This window comes from Narcine bancroftii, chromosome 5 (genome assembly GCF_036971445.1).
Source record: "Narcine bancroftii isolate sNarBan1 chromosome 5, sNarBan1.hap1, whole genome shotgun sequence".
Classification (NCBI taxonomy): Eukaryota; Metazoa; Chordata; class Chondrichthyes; order Torpediniformes; family Narcinidae; genus Narcine; species Narcine bancroftii.
In genome coordinates, this window is record NC_091473.1 from 62,907,835 (window position 1) to 62,926,933 (window position 19,099).

Consider the following 19,099-nt stretch of genomic DNA (forward strand, 5'->3'; position numbering starts at 1 on the left):
ACTATTGACTTAACCAACCTAATTTAACCTTCTTCTAATTCTAAGCGCACGTGCATGTAATGTGTGTGTAAGTTCAGAAAAGTTCTTTGATTCACAGTTCAATCTCTCTTCTCATTCCTCCAAGTTCATTGGTTGCAGGAAATTCTTATATTGTGCACAGAATATAACATTTATAAAGTTCACCAGGCTTTGGTGATAAATGGTTACCGCTCAGGAAGGTTCTTGTGGTTTTTCAGAGAGAGATTTGTTGCTCCAGGTCACCCACAACTGATTTACTTCCATCAGCTACTTCAGTGTCTTGCTGATGAAACTTGCCCCCTCAGGGTTCTCCAGATGATAACCTCTTTATTTCAGGTCACCAAAAAATGCCTTTTTGTTTCTCTTATTCCAAGTGAAACAATAGACAGCCAGTCCTCTCCTCTTGCACGAACCACAAAGGTTTTGACCAGGCTGAACTAAGCACACACAACCTGTCTTCCAAATGGGGTTTTCTACAAGCTTTCCAGCTTGTCCTGTTCCAGTCCTAGCTGCTGTTACTGTTTCTGTCTGTAACACTGTAGAACTGATCTCTGTGTCTGTCTCTCTCTTACAGAGAAAAAGCCTGTCTGACTCTCTCTGCTTGCAAAACCACAAGACCCTCTTAGAACAGCAAGTTCCCTTCCAGACAATAAGTGGCTCTGACAAGCTCTTTCATCTGTTGCCTTTTTGTAAACAACAATCCATTAGTGAAGTCCCTTGGGCACTCTCCAAGGTTTTTGCAAAGGTTCTGAGGCCCTGTCATGTCTAGCATTAGCAGAGCTCCAATATTTTAAATAATATCTGTTTTAAAGTGTTTGTATGTGTCCTACACTAACAAACCCTGCCCCAATTTATCTTCCAAAAGCATATCTATATTCCGTCACATTAGCATGTACAATCAGGTAAGTATTCATCCAATCTGCCTCCACCACCTCTTCTGGCTGCTTGTTCTACATAACTACCACTCTGTGTGAAGAATTCATAGTGCCTTCAGGTTGACCCCCCCCCCCCACCCAACCAACCCATCTTAAACCTGTGCCCTCGAGTTCTAGCCTTCCCTGGCCTGGGAAAAAGAATATCTATCCCTTTATGAATCTGAATTCATTCTCCTGGGTTTCAGTGAGAATAAACATAGCATCTTAAATTTCTCTTTATAATCACAGCCCTCCATTCCAGGCAACATCCTTGTGAAGTTCTTCTGCACTCGCTCTACTGTATCCTTCTGAAGTGTCATGACAATAGTACTAGTGTACTTCATATAGCTGTGATCTAATCAATGGATAATGCAGGATACTTGTAACAATATTAATATTGGGGAGAATTTATAAGATTTAGAGTAGGTCACATTCATTCACACATTTTAAAACAGATCTTATTTGAAAGTCTGAAGAATTCACATTGCAGGATCTCTTGGAGAATGTAAGGACCTTTCACAAGTAAGTGTTAATTGAACTGACATCATAAAATGCTTGACCATGGTCTTGCTGGAGTCATGCTGTCTATCAGTACCTTTTCTGCAAAGTGCTCACAGACAGGTCAATTCTGGATTGTTTACCTAAGATAACAACTTGAGAAGAAGAAAAAACTCCTGTTGTTTGCTGGAGAAGGTGGGGGTTTTGCAAGACATAAGTCACATGCTCTCTTTGGAATTTCAGTTAGAAAAGAGAGAGAGTTGAGTTAACAGCTCAGTCAGTCAGTGTGTGGGACACTGACAAGTAACTGAAAAATGCAATCCAGGGAAAACTGTTTGAAACTGATGAAAGCAAGTTCCAGAGCAGTAGATGGTTGGAAGTGCTATCTGTCTGATGTTTCTCCTGAAATAGAGGAAGGAATGGAACTCTGTGATAGCTTGAAGAAAGAGGTTAGCGTTTAGAAGACCCTGATGGGGAAAGTTTCATCAGCAAGACCCTGAGGTGTCTAGTGGTGGTACTTAAGTTGTGGAAATCCTGGAGCAACAAATATCTCTCTCTGCAAACCCTTCAAGAACCTTCCTGAGCAGTAAACATTTATCTTTCAAGCACCAAGCCTGGTGAACTTTATACATGTTAAAATCTGTGCACAGTATGGTGATTGCCTGCAACTAGAGAACTTGGAAGAAGTGAGATTGAACTGTGAACCAAATGACTTTTCTTAAATCCACACACACACACACACACACACACATTACATACAGGTGCGCTTAGAATTAGAAGGGGATTATTTGGCTTAATTAAGTATAGAGTTAAGTAAAAGTTTGATTCTATTTTCATGTTTGAAGTTGATTAAAAATAACTTTTGTTTTAAAAACCACTTGTCTTGGTGAATGTCTATAACTGCAAGGTTTTGGGGTCCTTTGGGCTTGTAATAGACTGCTGATGCTGGAATCTGAAGGCAAACACAATCTGCTGGAAGAGCCCAGCAAGTCAGGCAGTATCAGGTCAGTGGGAGAAAAAGAGTGGTCAATGTTTCGGGTTGGACCCCTTAATCAAGACTGGAAATGGAAGAGAAGAGGAGCCAGTGTAAACAGGACAGGATGAGAGGAACACAACAGGAGCCAATGTAGGACTGGTTAAACAGAGAGAGGTGAATCATGATGGACAAAAGACAGAAGATTGACAGATGCAGCCTTGGTCTGTCATATCTGTCAGTCTTCTCCTGTTATGCTTCAACCCTCCATGGTTCATCAATTTTACATTGGCCCTATGCCCTACCCTAATTTATAAATGTCCTTCAGAAACTTTTCCCATAGCCTGCACATGAATTTAGTCCCATAACAACCATCTTAACATTGAAGATATCCAGAAAGCTACTTATATTCTGCAGCAGGTGCAAATTCCACTTCAGGAGCAGGGAATATTTGCATTCCACATATTAAAGAAATCTGGAATAAAAGTTGAGTAACAGCAATGATGGCCATGAAACCATTATCAAAAAACTTATTTTCACAGATTCAGTAAACATGACAATAAACCATTCAATTCAATGTCTTTAGTTCACTTATATTTTTAAACACAATAAATACCCGCTACTCTTCCTGTCCTGACACAGCCCTGCAATCTCTTTGACAATAATCTGCTTCTGAAATGGCCAGGAATGTCACTCAATTTCAGAGTAATTAGAAATGTGGCCTAGCCAGCAAAATGCATATCCCATGAAAGATTTAACCCCAAAGCTTCAAAGAAAAAATTTATAACACCAGCAAGAGCTCAATTTACCTACCTGATTAGGGCGTTAGAGTGGGGCAAAAACCTTAGCCTTCTCAGCAGCACCAAATTTGAAAAACCTCAACACGGCCAGTAGAGGGCAGCCTCAGACAAGTCACAGGTAAATGGCACAAGACATTTTTCTTCCACTTTGGTGAGCACTGCTTCATACCTGACCCATCTTTGGTCTGCTCCATAAATAGTGCTGATATTTAAATCCCCAACCCTGAGTGGGCTCTGATGAACAAGATGGCGTCTTATAGCAGTGACTCTTTGCGTGCAGCTTTGACAGGAAATATTCCTGTTCAGAACTACTAAAATTCAAACATAAACCCAGAAACATAAAATCAAACTCACCCGATAACATGGATGTCCTAAGATCGCTGGCATACCTTTGAATTGGCAGAATCAACAGTCTCTGTTAGGCTGTGGGACCTTTAAACAGATGGCCTTCAAGCAAGTACAGCATCGAGGGAGTTTTAAACAGCCAGCGATTGGGCCATTTAAACTTCGCAAACAGCAGATGCTCAGTACATTTGAACATCGCAGGTGAATTAAATAAAGGGACAGCACATGGACCATTTAAGCACCACGTGAACTACCAGCAGCAGACCCACAGACCAGGTAAAGAAGACCCAACCTCATGGATGCAGAGGGGGTCTAAAGGTCAAAATGAGACGCCGGGCCCTGAGGCTTCTGCTCCCTACCATCCTCTGGCCAATCCTTGGAGAACAAATGTAATGAACTCTAAGCCAGACTTCAACATCAGAGTCATTAGGGAGCGCTGTGTGATGTGCTTTACAGAAACATGGCTAAATGTGGGCATTCTGGACATGGCGCTGCAGCCCAAGGGCTACACCCTCCACCGCACTGCCCGAACACCGGCACCTGGAAAAACCAGGGGAGTCAGCATTTGTGTCAACATCAATTCATCATGGTGCAAGAGACCTGACAGACATGTGCCAGTCCTGCTCCCCCGACCTGGAATATCTGGCGATCAGGTGTCGCCCATTCTACCTGCCGAGGGAGTACACTATCATCATCCTGGTTGCATTATACATTTCATCCCAGGGGAATGTCAGGCTGGCACTGGAGGGACTGAGCACTGTGATTAACAACCATGAGACAGCACATCCTGATGCCTCCCCGATCATTATAGGGGTACTTCAATCAGATCAACCTGAAGAAGTCTCTGACAAACTATCACCAACACGTCACATGTGAGTCCAGGGAAACAACCAAACTCAACCACTGCTACACCACCATGAAGAACGCATACCAAACCATACCATGACCATACTTCAGCAAGTCTGATCACTGAACCTTTGAATAAATAGTGAATATAGTGGAGGCATATTACAAATGAGTCAAAAGGCTGTGGGCTCAATTTCTGCCTGATATCTCAAAAACAGTGTCTAGGCTGGCATTCCAGTGCAATGTTGAATGATATCTCTGTCATTCAGGTGGAAGTTGAAACCTTTCCTCCCTTGTCAGAAAGAAAAAGATCCTACGGTACAATTTAAAGGAGTGGTCCTAGCACTGACCATTATTTTCAAAATGACAGAGTCATAATTAAACCTGGAAGACAACACCCGCTTTACCCCAATAAGATGATGAACACCATCTAGGTGCAGACTTTCAGCTGACAACTATAGCTGTTTCAGCAAAACATTTACAAAAGGAATGAAAGATCATTTGGTTGCTGGTCCACATTTTGTTATCGCTCTCTTCATACATGGATTTTATCCATACTTCCCTTTATATATCTCATTATCATTCAGAGCAGGTTTTATAAGCTGTTATCACTGCAGGCAAGCAATTACAACTCAATCACTGCCGGCTTATTCTCGTTCCCCTGAATACTGCCAGCTTCTGAAAAATCAAGAGCAACGATATCCTGCCCTGGCCTGCAGTTCCATTCATTACACAAAACTCAAAGTCACTTTATTCTACCCTCAGGTACTTCATGGCAACACAGGCTATGTTAATGATAATTTCATCGCTTGTCAATCAACTAAATAACACTGTATGGTTTCTGCATCAGGCAGCTATAATGCAGAGCATTTTTTGAGCACTTAATGCTAAATGACATTCTTCATCAAAAATCACAAGTGTTAATTATTTTGAAAATTGTGGTTCTTCAGAGGAAAGAAAACAGACTAGTGCAGATTATTTGTATTTTATATTAAGTAAGAACCCAAAAGCAGTCCATCTATTCTTAAAATTTAGTTTAAGTAAAAAATTTTTTTTTGATTAAAACTGATGTATTTCTGATGAGCTGGTTTGGAATTCAAGCACTGAAATTTACTCAGAATAATTTCCCCTAGATATTTAGCAATATTTGCATAAGAATAAAAGATCAATGCTCAATACACATCTTACAAATATCTAGGAAGTATAACATGCACATCCATAATAAATTGTTAAGGAGTAAATATGCTTGTCAATTTTCACATTGTATAATATCCTGTAATCAAAGATGAAGTGAACGCATATATCTTATTATCTAGAAACAGGAAACAAATAATAATAATAACGGAAATCTAAATTAAAAACAAAATATGTAAAAAACCTTCATCATTCTATCTGCCAATCAAATAAACAACCCTATTCTCAACAGTCAAGGATCCGTGCATTCCTCTGTGAACAGAATCATTCTGATTACAATATTTTAGACTCCCTACAAGGAGATAATGAATTACTTAGTTTACAAGTCAGAATGAATCAGTGCGATCTTGTTTTGTAGTGGAGAGAACAAATGATCAATGACAACAAAGCTATTCTAGCTGAGAACACATTGATATGCAGTTATCTAGACTACTAGTGAGTGGCGTTTAATCACCAAATTCACTGATGCTCAATCTGAACATCACCAGACCACAAGGCTCCGACGTTCATCTTTGACTTGCCCTAAACATGGAACAAAGAGCTGAATTCCACAACCAAGTGAAGAGTGACTGCCTTTGGCATCAAGGCAGTATTGACCAGATGTTGCATCAATGAATCATGGTAAAATTGAAATAAATGGACATCAAGCGGATAATACTCCAATACTTGGAGTCATATTCACAAAAAGAAAGACATATGTAGCTGTCAGAAGTCAATTATTTGTGTCTTCCAGGAATCCCTCAAGAGTGTCGTGGACTCAACCATCTTCAGCTGTTTCATCAATGATTTTCCTTCTTCCATAAGGTCAGGAATTGGAATTAAGTAGTGTTAAATTGCATTTCCAATTCCTTAGCAAATGAAGCAGACCAGGCCTTCATGCAGTAAGGCATTCATCTCATAATAGTGCAAAACAATAATCATCCCAAATAAGAGATTGTCTACCCATCTTCCCTTAAAATTCAATAGCATTTCTGGTCAAGTCCTCAATTATTAACATCTTGGGAATCACCAATGGCCCAAAAGTCGATTGAAACAGCCACATAAATACACTATCTCCCAGACACTCCAAAGTCTAATACAAGGCACAAGACCGAATAGTGATGGAATGCTCTCTACTTTCTTGCAATAGGGCAGCTTCAACAACTCTTGAGAATGACCTCATAGGCATCTAATACAGCCAACTTGAACATTTATTCTTTCCAACAACATGGCTATAGTGTATAACCTCTGCAAAATATACTGCAATTACCTGCATTAACACCTCCTAAACCAGCAACATCTGCCATCAAGAAGGGTAAGGGGAGCAAGTACATGGGAAACCACCAAGAAGCACTTACATCCCTAAGATTGAGGATTTCAGAACTGATCAATGGACAAAGACATAATGGCGAGATAATGTAAGGTAAAAAAAAAATGGGGATTGGGAGGAGCCTCAGCACTTGCAAGTCCAACAGGCGTGTGGCTCCTGCAGCCTCTGTGCACAAGATGACAGAGGGCACCATGGTTTAAGCTGCATTCCAGAAGGTGTCCCTGAACAGAAACAGAATAGTTTTAGAAGATATGATGGAACAAATACTTACTCCTTGGAGCTACAAGGATGAATCTCAAAGGGTGCATTGCCTGTGTGGAGCCAAGGCTAAGGATCTCTCCTCGAAGTTGGATGGGGACAGGAGGAGGAGGGAAAGGATTTTATTTTTGTGATCTACATGTACTAACAATGTATTAAAGGTTCTACTGAGGGAGTATGAACAAAAGCACAATGTAATCTTGTTTGGATTGTTGCCCGATTCACATCAAAATTAGCAAGGTAAGAAATTAAAGGCATGGCATAAATATTGGCTTAGGTTAAGTGGGTTTCAATTTATAGGCACTTGCATAATTACAGGAGAAAGAGAGAACTTTTCAGATGGGAAATTGTATGGAATTCAGTATCCTGATGAATTATGTAAATGGAGCAGTAGAGTGCTGGGAATAATGGGATGATGGGAATTTAGAAAATTAAAGGGTAAGAACAGATTTAATTTTCTTTCCAGAGGTACAACCCACAATCTTGCACCATTTAAATACACCCATGTGAATACACCCTACGAATCCTGTATACTTTTGGAATGTGGTAGGAAACTGGAGCATCTGGAGGAAATCCACACAGACACAGAACATGTAAAGCCTTGACAGACAGCTGGGGATTTTAACCCGGGTTAATGGCACTGTAACAACATTGAACTGCCATACTAATTGTGGCATGAATTAGATCAAGAAAACAGAAAGTGATGAAACAGGCTCTTCCGGCCAACTTGCTCACTCCAGCCAAAATGTGCCACCCACACTAGCCCCACCTGCCTATATTTAGCCCATATCCCTCTAACTCATCCACGAATCTGTCCATTCTTTTAAAACATTGCAATAGTATCTGTCAGTAAAGGTGAACAAATACAGGGATATATCTTTGGCTTGACTTCACGGACGAAGATTTATGGAGGGGGTAAATGTCCACGTCAACTGCAGGCTCGTTTGTGGCTGACAAGTCCGATGCGGGACAGGCAGACATGGTTGCAGCAGTTGCAGGGGAAAATTGGTTGGTTGGGGTTGGGTGTTGGGTTTTTCCTCCTTTGCCTTTTGTCAGTGAGGTGGGCTCTGCAGTCTTCTTCAAAGGAGGTTGCTGCCCGCCAAACTGTGAGGCGCCAAGATGCACGGTTTGAGGCGATATCAGCCCACTGGCGGTGGTCAATGTGGCAGGCACCAAGAGATTTCTTTAGGCAGTCCTTGTACCTTTTCTTTGGTGCACCTCTGTCACGGTGGCCAGTGGAGAGCTCGCCACATAACACGATCTTGGGAAGGCGATGGTCCTCCATTCTGGAGACGTGACCCACCCAGCGCAGCTGGATCTTCAGCAGCGTGGACTCGATGCTGTCGACCTCTGCCATCTCGAGTACTTCGACGTTAGGGATGAAAGCGCTCCAATGAATGTTGAGGATGGAGTGGATATATAGGCGAACAAGATATGACTTAGGATATGAGTACAAAATTTTTTAAGACTATATATTAAAGAGATCCGAGATCTTTGAAGGGATTATTGCAAAGATGAAATCATACTCTAATGAAAGAAAACATCACTTAACAAAGAACAATTAAGAAATTGAAAGAAAGTATTTGGCGTAAGGAATGCACATTCCACAATTACTCATTAACATGAGAGTTTCAAAAAAATACAACACTGCTCAAAGCTCGTGTGGTTTAGATCGAGGGTTGTATTCTCAACTCCCAGAATAACGGTCTTTGACCTAAAATATTAATAACCCTGTTTCTCTTCCTATAGATGACACTTAACCAGCTGAGTATTTGTAGTAATTTCAGTTCTAATCCCAAAATAAATCATGTGATTTGGCATTCGATTATTGCTGGGAAATGATCCCAGATACCCAACGCTCATTTCCATACCATGTAAATTTACACAGCTGTATGAATGGTTAGACTGCTTGCAGAAGAACCATTCTAGGAGTTCCAGGTATGTGAGAAAAACAAACAAACTTAACTCACGTAAAATTCTTCTCATACTCTAGAGTATCAGAAGATTTTTTTAAATTTGTGGGGTGCATCACAATTGTGATCAATCAAATCTTCACAAGATACCCATTCCAGAAAGAACAAATTGGAATCTGAATTGTGTTTAGTTTTGTTCTTGTCTATTCAACTGCAGAAAACTCACTTGTTTCAGGGCTATATGAAAAATTTGCACTCTAGAATTTGGGAGGAGACCATAGCTATCTATGTGCTAAGCAAACAAGTCACAGGAGCAGATTTGATGAGCTAAATAGTCTATTTCTGTTGCTATATCATCTTATGGTCTTCATAATCACAAATAATTTTTTGCAACAGAGCTATCATGCACTGACCCCCATCTTATTGAAAATTGTTTTGTTCCCTTCTATCCCGATGAATGATTACGACAAAATGCATATGTATTACGATGATGTGCTTCATCTCAGGTTCTGCATATCTACAACAATACTCACTGGATGTACATTACAGATTCTTCTTTTCCTTCTACTAAAAAGTTGTTGTATTGATCAATTATAAATAGGAAAGGTTCAGAGGGATATGGGCCAAGCAGAGACAAACGGCACTATATTGGTCAGGCCTTTTCGCATGTTGCAGAGCTTTATGACTCTAATGTGAGAAGAAGCTTTAGATTTATGTTTTAGAATATTTAAAAGGCTCATAGCCCCATGAATGTAAAACAAAAAATAGAGGGTTATGGTTGTGAGGTCAGGAAGGATTAGATTGTTATGGAGTAGGTTTATATACAGTGCCCTCCCTATGTACCTTTGCACACCCATTGGCATGATCTAAAGTTCTTTCTTCACAGTGAAGCTGATGAAACCATTGATTGTCACATTCTACATGTAATATATTCTTCTTAAGGACACTTTTCTTCCTGTGTACATCTTCCCAGTGTAAATTTGTATATTATATGTAAGTTTCTTAATCCTGCAAAATAAATTTAAATTTAAAAGATAAATATCGTCGGAACATAGGAAGTAGGAACAGGAGTAGGCCAAAAATGGCCCATCGAGCCTGCTCCGCCATTCAATACGATCATGGCTGATCTAATTTATGACCTAACTCCACCTACCTGCCTTCTCCCCATATCCCCTAATTCCTCTATCATGTAAAAATTTATCTAACCGAATTTTAAATATGTTTAATGAGGCAGCCTCAACCACTTCCCTGGTTAGAGAATTCTAAACATTCACTACTCTCTGGGAAAAACTATTTTTCCTCATCTCTGTCCTAAATCTACTCCCCTGAATCTTGAGACGGTGTCCTCTCATTTTAGTTTCCTCGGCCAGCTCAAAAAACCTTCCTACATCTATCCTATCCATACCCTTCATAATCTGATATGTTTCTATAAGATCTCCTCTCATTCTTCTGAACTCGAGCAAAAACAATCCTAGACAATTTAATCTTTCATCATAAGTCAACCTCTTCATCCCAGGGATCAACCTAGTAAACCTCCTCTGGACTGTCTCCAAAGCCAGTATTGTAAGGTAAAACATCATGAGATGGGAATGTGTAAGGAGTTACCCTGCCCTGTACAGGGCTGTAACAAGATGTAAATGCATCCTTGTACTTACAAGATAAGAGAGACATTGATGGATTGAGAGGCAGGAAGCTAGCAGGGAAAGGATAGCAACAGTTTTAGTCATTGGACAAGTAATGATATGATGATGTTCTAAGCACATATCCAAGGGTATAAAAAATCACCATTTTGCTGATAACGGCAGAATGCATTCTCCGACTAACATGGTTGGTCGCAAGTGTTACAATCCGGTAATAAAGAACAAAGAACCCTGATTTCGACTCAGCCTGGTGTTTGTCTCACTCATTCATGAACAAAGCAGACCTAACAGTATATCCTTCCTCAAATATGGAGACCAGAACTGGACACAGTACTCCAGGTGCGGTCTCACCAGTACCTTATACAGTTGCAACATTACCTCCCTACTCCTGAATTCAATTGCTCTAGCGATGAAGGCCAACATTCCATTTGCCTTCTTAATAACCTGCTGCACCTGCAACCTAACTTTTTGTGATTCATGGACAAGCACTCCCAAGTCCCTCTGCACAACAGCATGCTGTAGTTTTTCACATTTAGTTTATCATATTAGTTGTAAGTCTCAAAGATCAAAGTTACACTGTAACTTTACTCTAATGTGCCAATTTTAAGGTACCTAAGGTCTCAAGGTGCTTCATGAGAGAGCTATCAAACAAAATTTAACATTGCACTACATAATACAATGATTGGTGCAATACACAAAAGTGCTTTGCAAACTCACATTCCCAGTATGTTCAAGCCCGAAATATTGACTGCCTTTTACTTCCTCTGGATGCTGTGTGACTTCCTGAATTTCTCCAGCACTTTTGTGTACTGCCCTAGACTAAACAGGTTTTCTTGTTTATCACCAAAGGTTTGGTGAAAAATTTTGAGCAGCATCCTAGGGGGAGATAGTCAGAGAAGTTGCAAATTCAAAATCTTAAAGCATAGCTGGCGAAAAGCATAGTCACTAATCAACCGTGTCTGCCTGTCCCGCATCGGACTTGTCAGTCACAAACGAGCCTGCAGCTGACGTGGACATTACCCCTCCATAAATCTTCGTCCGCGAAGCCAAGCCAAAGAAAGAATCAAAAATGTACAAGATTTAGAGGCTCAAGGAAATCTCTGAAAATTGCACAGCTTTATGGCACATGATTAAAAATAGATGAGAGCATAGAGGGATTTAGAACCATAGAACTCTGCAGCACAGAAACAGGCCCTTCAGTCCAACTGGTCTGGGCCAAACTATTATTTTGCCTGGTCCCATTGATCTACAACTGGACCATAGCCCTCTATACCCCTCCCATCTACGTACCTCTCGAAATGTTTCTTAAATGTTAAAATTGAGCCCACATTCGCCACTTCACCAGGCAGCCTGTTACACACTCACCTTACTCCCCCTAATATTCTCCTTACAGTTTTTCTCTTTCACCCTTAACTCATGTCCTCTTGTTTTTTTTAATTTCACCTAACCTTATTTGCATTTACTCTATTTATAATTTTTTTTTAATACCTGTGCCAAATCTCCCCTCATTCTCTGATGCTCCAGGGAATAAAGTGCCAAATTATTCAACATTTCGTTGTAACTCAGCCCCTCAAGTTCTTGCAACATCCTTGTAAATCTTCTCTGCACTCTTGACATCTTATTGATAGCTTTTCTGGAGTAAATGGACCAAAATGCACACAATTTGTACATCAGAATAGAATTTGGAAAATGACGTGTTACAGCATCAAGAGATGTCGATAGAAAATACAAAAATGACAACAACCACAACAAAATTGAAGATGTTCGGAACAGCCGAAAGTCAGAGTAAGATTTCCATCAGTAAATACTTAAAAAAGGGGATGATGAATCAGCACACAGGAAGGAGATGGAAAACTTGGCTTAATGGTGTTCTAACAACAGCTTCTCACACAATGGCACCAAAACCAAGGAGCTGATTGTGGTCATTAAAAAGAGAAAAGCAGAGATGTACGATTCAGTGATCATTGGGGGATCAGAGGGGGAGAGGGTAAACAAATTTAAATTCCGGGGAGTCAGAGGACCTTTCCTGGACCCAACACATGAATCTCATCATTAAGAAACCATGTCAGTGCCTTTCCTTTCTCAGGAGTTTGCAGAGGTTTGGTATTGACACCAAAAGCCTTGGCAAGCTTCTACATATGTGTAGTGGGAAGTGTGCTGACTGTCTGTATCACGGCCTGGTGTGAGAGTGCCACTACCTCCTGAGCAGAAAGCCCTGCAAAAGCCTAGCCTAGTACATCACAGGCAAAACTATCCCCACAGTTCCTACCCCTCCACCATCAGACTCCTAAACAACAGGCTCAATCAGTCTCATTTAATAACTCTTACTTTGTACATTATGTATTATTGAATGTTTATTTTTTTCTGCATTTGCACAATTTGTTTACATTTCTGTCTTTGATTACTGTTCCCTCTTTTGTATGCATAACGAGTACAGTTTATAGTATCGATAAGTAGAAATGCTGCCTGCCCTGCAGGATAATAATCTCAGAGTTGTATATAATGTAATGTATGCACTCAGACAATAAACGTGAACTTGATCATTGAATGCCAAGAGATGCTGGAAATAATTACCATCATTATTTAGTTCCCACCTCAGTAATTCAAATTTGTAACAGGAAATACTTACAATAGTTTAATGCTTGAGAAACAATTAGGTGGAAACATGGATAGTAAAGGTTTGGTCGGTATGTGGGCCAAATGCAGGCAGGTGGGACATTTTTGGACCACGTGAGCATTTTGGCCTGAAAGCCCTGTATTTCTTGATGTTTGAGAGGCATTTAGCTAGGCATGGGGCTGAGATGGACAATTACAGGCAGATGTGATTAGTTTAATTTGGCCTTGGTCTGCAGAAGCAGTGAGCCATTGGGCCTGTTTCCATTCTGTACTGTACCAAGTTATGCAGATTAGACTGATGGACTGAATGACTTATCCTTTGTGGTTTTTAGAAATCTATAACTTAATAGCTTCAAGATTAAAGAAATTTAAAGAAAACAAAGGCCAACAACAAGCTGCTTTTGTGCCTGATGCGGGATACTCGTTTTATAGGCAGTTGTCTTTTACTCATGCATTACATCATTCTCATTTGGAGAAATCTAAAAAGCTGTCACTCATTTTTCCATTAATGACCTTTATCAGCCATAGGCACGAACCTGCACATTCGGTAAATGTGGCCATTGACAGTTAATTGCCTCATATGGTGTTGTTACAGTGTGTTCAATTTAAAAAGCATGTTCATCTTCACTGTTTTGCAAGGGTTCATCTTTTGGTTTCTTTTAGTTAAATTTTACATCATTACTTTTATGCAAATTTGGCATGATTTAGATTTTACTAGCTTAATAATGCTTGTTAGAAGCAGATGTACAAACAAAGAGATCTGATGCTTTATGTGGCTTTAAAATCCACAACATTAGGAACTGGGGGTGAAATTCATGGCAAATAGTTTTTAATTTTTATCCAATTGTAATCAATGACCATTAAATGTCAAATTCAACTTGTATTTTGCAAGATAAGAATCAAATTTGTGTTTTGAAGGCACTTACTGGGTTTCTATGTACTTTTCTTTAAAAGCACAAGCCAGTCAGTGGCTTTACTAACTGGGTGCATGTCTCTTGCCTGTAATGTTATGAACAATTATATGGACTGTCTGAACCTAGATCTGAATTGGAAATACTCTACCAAAAAAATTCTCTGTGATTCACCAAAAATAAAGAACACTCCCTCAATGGATTGGCAGAGAGATAGAAAAGTTCATGTTGATGTACAAATTGACTAAGATTTGTTGATATAAAGTAAAGGGAATTTAAGCTATTTTACTTTAAATGTATGACAAAAGATTTTTGAATCTTGACACTGGATATAGAACAAAAAACATTACAGCATAAGTGTAAAACACTAAAGTCTGCAGACACCATGATTGAAGTAAAAACACAATGCTGGAGAAACTCAGCAAGTCAAACAGTGTACTGAACATAGCAAAATAAAGATATACAGCCAATGTTTTTGGCTTGAGCCCTTCCTTTAACAAGGTATAAGCAAAATATAAGTAGGCACCTGTACAAAATGGTGGGGGCGGTGCAGGAGGAGGAGCACAGTCCTACAGGAAGGAGTTAATAATAGGTGGATAAAGGAGGGAAGATACACCAGCCAACAGAAGGAGGGGATGGAGAACTGGATGAGGAAGAGGGAGAATGGGGAGGAGGTTTGCAGAAAGCAGGGAAGTCGATGTTAATGCCATCCAGTTGGAGAGTACCCATACAGAATATTAGGTGTTGCTCTTCCAATTTACGGATGTCCTTGGATTGACAGTACATGAGGCCATGGATGGACATATCAGTGTTCTCGGTTTCTGCTAACCTGTTCCCCATTGCTCTGCCTCCTTTCCTCCAGCTCTCTACCCATTTCCCTCTCCATTCACAAAGCCATTCCTCCTTCCCTGTTTGGGAACTGGGATGATTGATGCCCATTTGAAGCTGGTGGGAACCTCTGACTGCCACAATAAGTGAAAATCAAGGAAGACCCCCCACTGCTGATGACAGAAGAATTCTCATCATAATGAAGAAAAAATCCCAAACTCAGATCAGAAACTCAGATCAGATCATCCACCTATTACCTCCTGCCTGTAGGACTGTGCTCCTCCCCTGTCCCTCCCCCTCCTCCATTTTGTTTGGGCGCTTACCTCCATTTTGCTCATACTTTGATGAAGGGCTCAAGCCTGAAATGTTGGTTATGTAACTTTATCTTTTCTATATAAAGTATACTGTTTGACCTGTTGAGCTTCTCTAGCATTGTGTTTTTATTAACATTATAACACAGTACAGGACCTTCTGCCCACAAATTTGGGCCAGCCTACAGTGCCCTGCATAATGCTTGGGCAAAGACACTTTTTTCCTTGATTTGTCCCTGTGCACCACAGTTTTACATTTACAATCAAGCAATTCACACATAATTAAAGTGGACATTCCAGATTTTATGCAAGGTTATTTATATACATTTTGGTTTGACCATGTAGAAATTACAGCACTTTTTATACATAGTCCCCTCAATTCAGGGCACCACAATCTTTGGGACATTTGGCTTCACAGATGTTTGTGATTATTCAGGTATGTTTAATTGCTTCATTAGTGCAGGTATAAGAGCTAGGCTTGCTTCTAAGGTTTTGATCACCTTTGGAATCTGTAGTTACTATTTTTCAATAAAAGGATTAGAGTTGTGCCAATGAAAGTCAAAGAAGCCATTATGAGGCTGGAAAACAAGAATAAAAGAATAAGAGACATCACCCAAAACTTAGGATGACTAAAATCAACAGTTTCGAATATCACCAAGAGGAAAGAGCTCTGTAATCACAAAGAGACTGGTATTTCACAATCAGGATTTATTTGACGTTACACCATTCAATGAGCTGATCTCTCTCCTTCCTGTATGCTTACTCATTGCTATTTGCGATTCTGCCAACAACTGTGATGTCATCGACAAGCTTGTAGATGGCATTGGAATTGTGTCTGGCCTCACAGTCATTGGTGTATAATGAGTAGAGCAGTGGGCTAAGCACGCATCCTTGGGATGCACCTATGTTGATGGTCAGTGAGGAGGAGATGTTGATTCCAATTCATACTGACTGTGGTCTTCCAATGAGAAAGTCAAGGATCCAGTTGCAGAGATGGGTACAGAGGCCTTGTGTTTGTAGCTTCTTGACCAGCACTGAGGGAATAATGGTAGTGCAGTTGTAGTCAATGAAGAGCAGCCGTATGTATGAATTGCTGTTTTCAAGGTTATCCAGAACTGAGTGGAGAGCCAGCGATATTGCATCTGCTGTGGAGCAATTGTGATGATAGGTGAATTGCATTGGGTCCAGATCTTTACTTACGTACGTGTTAATTCTAGCCATGACCAGCCTCTCAAAGCATTTCACAGCAGAAGTTAGTGCTACTGGGCAGTAGTCTTTGAGGCAACCCACTCTACTCTTCTTGGGAACTGGGATGATTGATGCCCATTTGAAGCTGGTGGGAACCTCTGACTGCCACAATAAGTGAAAATCAAGGAAGACCCCCACTGCTGATGACAGAAGAATTCTCATCATAATGAAGAAAAAATCCCAAACTCAGATCAGAAACAATCCTCAGGCGGAAGGTGTGGATATGTCAATAACTCCTATCCTCAGAAAACTTCATGATTAGAAATACAGAGACTACACTTCAAGATGTAAACCATGGCAAATGTGGTAATGCTCTGGATCTTGGGCAGTTCTTTATGCCTCCACAGTTTGTTCTTGCCATCACTCTGATACAGGTTATCTTGGTCTCATTTGTCCACAAATCTTTTTTTCCAGAATTCTACAGGTGTAGCAAGGTGCTACAGCAGAGAGTGGAAAAACAACATACACTAGATGCAGTTATTGTACTCTCTTTTCCTGCTTATATAGACTCAGTTTCTCACTACTGGGCCTGGTTTTCCTGCCATTGTTGGTGGAAGTGACATCAGCGGCGTTCCGGTTGCTGATAGGTCTATGTTCCCACCGCGCGGGCAGTTGGTTGAGGAGAAAGGCCATTAATCTGTACAGGCCTTATGGGATTACCGCGTTCGACTGCCACTTTGTGTGTCAGGCCGCCTCCCAGATAGCTGGCTGCTACACAGGCTCTTTTAAATACTTCTTGGCAAACTGTAATCTGGTCACCCTTTCTGTGGCTAGCTAGAGGTTTACATCTTGCAGTGTAGCCTCTGTATTTCTGGCAATGAAATCCTCTGTGGACAGTAGTCATTGATATATCCACATCTGCCTCCTGAAGAATGTTTCTGATCTGTCGGACATATGTTTTGGGAATTTTTATTCATTATGATGAGAATTCTTCTATCATCAGCTGTGGAGGTCTTCCTTGGAATACCAGTCCCTTTGTGATTACTGAGCTCACCAATTTGTTCTTTCTTTTTAATGATGTTCACACTGTTGGTTTGGACAATCCTAATCTTTGGGTGATGTCTTTTATTGTTTTACTGTTGTTTTCTCCCTTCATAATGGCTTCTTTGACTTTCATTGCCACAACTCTGGTCCTCCTGTTGAAAAATGACAACTACAGACTCCAAAGGCACTCAAAAGTTTAGAACCAAGTTCTCTTATACCTACACCGATGAAGCAATTAAACATACCTTGGTACTCAGACACTTGTGAAGTCAAATGTTCCAAACATTATGGTGCTCTGAAATGAGGGAACTATGCATAAAGAGTGCCATCAATTCTACAAAGTCAAATAAAAATGTGTACAAATAACTTTGAATAAAATTTGGAATGTGCACTATAGTTACATGTGAATTGTTTGATTACAAATTTAAAACTGTGGAGCATGGCAGCACCCATCAACATTTAAGAATATTGATAAAAGTCTTCAATATTGATTATAACAATTGAGAAGATGGGATATGTTGCCGATGGAAGAATGGGTGCCATAACACTTAAAGTTGCAGCTTTCAAGAACAGTTTTTAACCAAAGTTGAGAATGCTGCCAAAATCTTATAGTCGGTGAAGTAGAAGAAACAATGGAAGGGGTGAAAATTGATAAGAAGGAAAAACTGGTGATATCTAAAGTAAACAAATTTGGTCCAAATAGAGTTCTTCCCAGGCGAGGGAGTTGGCGATATAGATCACAGAAGACATGCCTTAATCTTCAAACCCTCAAGTACAGGGAAAGTACGAGAGGACTGGAAAATGGCAAACCTAATTAAATTTCATCTTGAAGGCATTAAGTTATAGATTTCTAAAAACCACAAAGGATAAGTCATTCAGCCTATCAGCCTAATCTGCATTATTTGTTCTTGCCATCACTCTGATACAGGTTATCTTTTTATCCACAAATCTTTTTTTTCCAGAATTCTACAGGTGTAGCAAGGTGCTACAGCAGAGAGTGGAAAAACAACATACACTAGATGCAGTTATTGTACTCTCTTTTCCTGCTTATATAGACTCAGTTTCTCACTACTGGGCCTGGTTTTCCTGCCATTGTTGGTGGAAGTGACATCAGCGGCGTGCCGGTTGCTGATAGGTCTATGGAGCTCTCATCGGAGGAAATCAAAATTATGCTGTACCTTTACTGTTTTGATGGAATATATTTTCTCCATAATGACATATTCTGCACTACCTGCTATACTCAAGGATAGGTTTAAGTTTTTTTACTGTATCTTGGTACACATGACAATGATCAATTCAATTTGTTCAATTCAAGGAACATACCTAGAAACTGTTGTTAGAAATAGAAGTACCTTTAAAGAAATTGCTCGAGACAAAAATTGAGAACAAAGAACATTTATTTTACAACAATGCAAAGTTGGGTGCTTCCCCTTACCCTGGGAATACACACATACACTGGGGCTCACCCAACTTTTATACAGTTGATTTCAGTA

The 19,099-nt window shown here is 40.1% G+C and overlaps 1 protein-coding gene across 10 annotated transcripts in view; it reads right to left on the minus strand.

Moving 5' to 3' along the window:
- LOC138763443 (xenotropic and polytropic retrovirus receptor 1 homolog) overlaps positions 1–19,099 on the minus strand; it is a 379,170-nt gene that overhangs the window by 34,295 nt on the left and 325,776 nt on the right. The window lies entirely within an intron of this gene.